Raw genomic sequence first — 6,270 nt, forward strand, 5'->3', positions numbered from 1 at the left:
CTACATTGAAAATAAAAAAAGAGAAGCTATCCTTGCCAGGATGTTTTACACAAAGAAACATTTCCATAAAATGCAAGGATTTTTAAAAAATTAGGCTCAAATTCTTTATACAGGTTTTAGTCTTACTAAACAGGTCTTGCTTGTTTACACCGACTGTAACCTCTTTCTGCCTCCTGAAGATGCTTGGCGAGGATTAAATGTACTTAATCCTTTCTAGCATCTTATCTCAAGTAACAGTCCTTTGCTGGAACTAACAGAAAGGAAAACGATGCTTCTTGAACATAAACTTTTTTTTTTTATTAACTTTCAGAATTGTTTTAATATTGCAAAATAAATGAAAGCTTCTATGAGAAAAATGCTGACCTGTGTCCAGACCAAAGGAGGTGAAAAAGCCTTATTTTAAGAAATAATCAGTTGAGCATCAGAAAACAGACCTGAAAGGGTTTAGAAACAATTCAATAGGCTACTAAAGAGGTTGCAGATCTTGAAAAGAAAACAAACCATTTCTCGTGTATGGCTTATCCAAATGCACAAAGCCAAGAGCAACTCAGGGCCTTCCAGTTCTTGGTGGGGCAGGGATTCATCTCTGAATGTTATTATTATTTGAATTGCATCTTTTCAAAAGAGATTGAACTCAGAATCTGAATCAGTTACCTGAGTCCCTTTAACCCTCAAGATTCTGAATTAGGATGTTCTTACTTTATGAATAAAAGAAAATAAAACTGATTTTTATGGTAGATAGCAAATTCAGGATTAGGACCCTATATTAAATGGATTAAAATGTTAGCAGATGTGGTAGTTGGTCTCCAGGATAATACACAATGATCGTTGTGTCCTGTGTTATTACAAAACAAAAATGAAAACAGAGTCAGTATTGCTAAGAGAGCTTTATAAATTGAGTCAGAGGCCATTAAAGAAGTGTGATTTATGAATGTCTTAATCTGAGTGGAATCTGACCTTTTGGCCTGATGAAGTCATCCAAAACACCTACCAGAAACTCAAGCTATTCTTGGGGACCCTTCAGTTCAGTTCTGTCAGTCAGTTGCGTCCAACTCTTTGTGACCCCATGGACTGCAGCATGCCAGGCTTCCCTGTCCATCGCCAACACCTGAAGCTTGCTCAAACTCATGTCTGTTGGGTCAGTGCTGCCATCTCATCCTCTGTCATCCCCTTCACCTCCTACCTTCAATTTTTCCCAGCATCAGGGTCTTCTCCAATGTGTCAGTTCTTCACATCAAGTGGCCAATGTATTGGAGCTTCAGCTTCAGCTTCACCATCAGTCATTCCAATGAATATTTAGGACTGATCTTTAGGATGGACTGGTTGGATCTCCTTGAAGTCCAAGGGACTCTCAAGAGTCTTCTCCAACACCACAGTTCAAAAGCATCAATTCTTTAGCACTCAGCTTTCTTTATGGTCCAACTCTCACATCCACACGTGACTACTGGAAAAAACATAGCTTTGACTATTCAGACATTTGTTGGCAAAATAATGTCTCTGCTTTTTAATATGCTGTCTAGGTTGGTCATAACTTTTCTTTCAAGGAACAAGCATCTTTTAATTTCATGGCTGCAGTCACCATCTGCAGTGATTTTGGAGTCCCCCAAAATAAAGTCTCACACTGTTTCCATTGGTTCCCCACCTATTTGCCAAGAAGTGATGAGACTGGATGTCATGATATTGGTTTTCTGAATGTTGAGTTTTAAGCCAACTTTTTCACTCTCTTCTTTCACTTTCATCAAGAGGCTCTTTAGTTCTCCTTCTCTTTCTGACATAAGGGTGTATCATCTGCATATCTGAGGTTATGGATATTTCTCCTAGCAATCTTGATTCCAGCTTGTGCTTCATCCAGCCTAGCATTTCCCATGATGTACTGTGCATATACGTTAAATAAATAGGGTGACAACATACAGCCTTGATGTACTCCTTTCCCAATGTGGAACCAGTCTGTTGTTCCATGTCCCGTTTTAACTGTTGCTTTGTAACCTGCATACAGATTTCTCAGGAGGCAGGTAAGATGGTCTGGTATTCCCACCTCTTTCAGAATTTTCCACAGTTTGTTGTGATCCACGCAGTCAAAGGTTTTGGTGTAATCAATAAAGCAAAAGTAGATGTTTTTCTGGAATTCTGTTGCTTTTTCGATGATCCAGTGGATGTTGGCAATTTGATCTCTGGTTCCTCTGCATTTTCTAAACCCAGCTTGAACATCTGGAAATTCACCGTTCATGTACTGTTGAAGCCTGGCTTGGAGGATTTTGAGCATTACTTTGCTAGCGTGTGAGATGAATGCAATTGTGCAGTAGTTTGAGCATTCTTTGGCATTACCTTTCTTTGGGGTTGAAATGAAAACTGACCTTTTCCAGTCCTATGGCCACTGCTGAGTTTTCCAAATTTGCAGGCATATTGAGTGCGGCACTTTCACAGCATCATCTTTCAGGATTTGAAATAGCTCAACTGGAATTCAATCACCTCCACTAGCTTTGTTTGTAGTGATGCTTCCTAAGGCCCACCTGACTTTGCATTCCAGGACGTCTGGCTCTAGGTGAGTGATCACACCACCATGGTTATCTGGGTCATTAAGATCTTTTTTGTATAGTTCTTCTGTGTATTCTTGCCACCTCTTCTTAGTATCTTCTGCTTCTGTTAGGTCCATACCATTTCTGTCCTTTATTATGCCCATCTTTGCATGAAATGTTCCCTTGGTATCTCTAATTTTCTTGAAGAGAGCTCTAGTCTTTCCCATTTTATTGTTTTCCTCTATTTCTTTACATTGATCACCGAGGAAGGCTTTCTTATCTCTCCGTGCTATTCTTTGGAACTCTGCTTTCAAATGGGTACATCTTTCCTTTTCTCCTTTGCCTTTAACTTTTCTTTTCCCAGCTATTTCTAAGGCCTCCTCAGACAACCATTTTGCTATTTTGCGTTTCTTTTTCTTGGGGATGGTCTTGATCATTGCCTCCTGTACAATGTCACGAACCTCTGTCCATGGTTCTAGGCAGTCTGTCTATCAGATCTAATCCCTTGAATCTATTTCTCACTTCCACTGTATAATCGTAAGGGATTTGATTTAGGTCATACCTGAATGGTCTAGTGGTTTTCCCTACTTTCTTCAATTTAAGTCTGAATTTGGCAATAAGGAGTTCATGATCTGAGTCACAGTCAGCTCTCAGACTCTTTTTTGCTGACTGTATAGAGCTTTTCCATCTTGGGCTATAAAGAATATACTCAGTCCGATTTCGGTATTGACCATCTGGTGATGTCCATGTGTAGAGTCTTTTCTTCTGTTGTTGGAAGAGGGTGTTTGCTATGACCAGTGTGTGCTTTTGGCAAAACTCTGTTAGCCTTTGCCCTGCTTCATTTTGGACTCCAGGGCCAAATTTGCCTGTTCCTCCAGGTATCTGTTGGCTTCCTACTTTTGCATTCCAGTCCCCTATGATGAAAAGGACATCTTTTTTGGGTGTTAGTTCTAGAAGGTCTTGTAGGTCTTCATAGAACCATTCAACCTCAAGCTTCTTCAGCATTACTGGTTGGGGCATAGATTTGGATTACTGTGATATTGAATGGTTTGCCTTGGAAATGGACAGAGATCATTCTGTCATTTTTGAGATTGCACCCAAGTACTGCATTTTGGACTCTTATTGACTGTGAGGGCTACTCCATTTCTCCTAAGGGATTCTTGCCCACAGTAGTAGATATAATGGTCATCTGAGTTAAATTCACCCATTCCAGTCCACTTTAGTTCACTGATTCCTAAAATGTCTAAGTTCACTCTTGCCGTCTCCTGTTTGACCACTTGGAATTTGCCTTGATTCATGGATACATACCTTGATACATGCAATTTACCTAACCTTCCAGGTTCCTATGCAATATTGTTCTTTACAGCATCGGACTTTACTTCCATCACCAGACACATCCAGAACTAGGTGTTGTTTTTGCTTTGGCTTCGTCTCTTCATTCTTTCTGGAGTTATTTCTCCACTCTTCTCCAGTAGCATATTGGGCACCTACCGACCTGGGGAGTTCATCTTTCAGTGTCATATCTTTTTGCCTTTTCATACTATTCATGGGGTTCTCAAGGCAAGAATACTGAAGTAGTTTGCCATTCCCTTCTCCAGTGGACCACACCATGCGAGTCAGAACTCTCCACCATGACCCGTCCATCTTGGGTGTCCCTACATGGCATGGCTCATAGTTTCATTGAATTAGACAAGGTTGTGGTCCATGTGATCAGTTTGGGACCCTTACTCTGATTTAACTTGTAATAGTCTCTCTACTTTTCAGACTCCTACCCTAAAACAGCTCATGATTCCTTAAGGGCAATTGTTTTCTGACTTGCATCAGAGTCAGTTACACCTCTTGCCAGGCAACTTTTAACAACTTCCATGCCTTTTTATCTTTATAAGCCCGTGGCTCTTTCTCTCCCATGGAACACTCCTTCAGGGTTAACCCTAATCTGTGTCTCCTGAATTGTAATTCTTAAGACCCAGGTAAACTATGTTCTTATTTACAGCCTCCTGTGATTTTGTTGTTGTTGTTGACAGTATTCATATTCTTGTGTAGGCTTCCCCCACTTAGTACCAGGATTGGTCTTTGTGACCAAGAGCATATAGCACACGTGATATTTCATCACTTCAGTGATTACATTTTAAAGTGACCTCCCTCCTAGATACCACCCCCACCGTTTTCTCTGTCTGTCTTTTTCTTTGGGAGAAGCAAGGTGTCTGCCATGTTGTAGACAGCCCTTTGACTGTCCCAGGTGATGGCAAAGAATGAAGACTCCTACCAACAATGAGGAAACAAGGCGCTCTGACCTGATGTGAGTGAGCTTGTGAGGGGCGACTTCAGCATCAGTTGAATCTTTAGATGACTGCGGCCCTAACCAATAGCTTGACTGCAACCTCATGAGAAACTGTGAGCTAGCACCACCCAGCTAAGGTAGCTCCCAGATTCCTGAGCCTCATCAACTATAAGAGATAAAAGTTCATTGTCTTAAGCTGCTAAATTTTGAGGTACTTGTTATGCAGCAATATATAACTAATACATAGATTATTGAAAAATATGTTGACTTAAAATACAGAAGAATAAACATCTGTAACTCCTTGATTTGTTTTACCTTCTAAACATCAGAATAGAATTTTACAGATAAGCTTTATAATTAATTTCCCTGATAAGAGGTAACATAGTGTATTGGTTAAAAGTATAACCTCTGAATAAAGATCAGCATTCAACTGCTGACTCCTTCAAGTCTTAGCTTAGCAAGTTTTTAAAACTTTCCAAGCCTCAGTTTCCCAGATGCTAGTGCTTAACTTAGCACAGTGCTTAACTCAGCGCCTAGGGTCCATGAAGTGTGAAATAAATATTAGCTATAACTAATGGTTTTATTTTGATTACTGACTTTAAAAAAAAAAACACCTTTGGATGTGTCTGTGGGTTGTGTGGGATGAAGCAGTCAGTACCTACTTGCCCGAGGAAGAGAAAGCTCTAAAGAACTCCTTTGAGAAAAAAAAAGAGTAGAGGGTCCAGGCTCAGAGGAATAATAGAGCTTCTCCATCAGAATAGAGGAGAATGCAAAAGGTCTGTCTAGCCTCTTCAGGTGATCCCCTAGACTGTGGATTTTATAGAAAGGGGACCTTGCATAAAATTTAAAAATAGCTATCTTTTGCCCAAGATCTCTGTGAGACATTGTTTGCCTTGGCCTCAAAACACCAGAGTATGACTCAAGAGTGAAGGAACAGGACTCTATCCACATCACCAGAGAACATCCCAAGTGGCATGTCATCATCCACGGATATCAGCATTTTGGGCACAGTAGAGCAGCTGCAGCTGAGCTCGGCATGCATGACTTCAGTTGTCAGTGGGTACGCAGCGCTTTTGTGCTGTTATCCAGGTGTCTACTACAGACACATCTCAGGGAAAAAAAAAAAAGAGAAGTCTATGTTCATGAGCCCAACTGTGGTTGGAGATTGGAGTTGCTCAAACAGAAGGGCCAGAGAAATCACATTTGTGCTAGACTGTTTTGTCCTGGACAGATAGGTAGCTAATCATGAAGAGAATGGGCCTTGAAACATTCTGCAGACTAAAAAATTATATAATCAAATACTTTGAACAGTTTTCAAAGGACTTATCAGATATCCAGACTTTTCCTTTGAATGAGTGTAATTTCTAATACAAAAACCCACAATCTAGCTTCAAGAGACACATGAGAGTTTAAAAATTTCATATAATACTCACTGCCACAAAAGTGGGGGTAGAAATATAAACTTGTTCCTTT

Source organism: Dama dama, chromosome 9 (genome assembly GCF_033118175.1).
Source record: "Dama dama isolate Ldn47 chromosome 9, ASM3311817v1, whole genome shotgun sequence".
Lineage (NCBI taxonomy): Eukaryota > Metazoa > Chordata > Mammalia > Artiodactyla > Cervidae > Dama > Dama dama.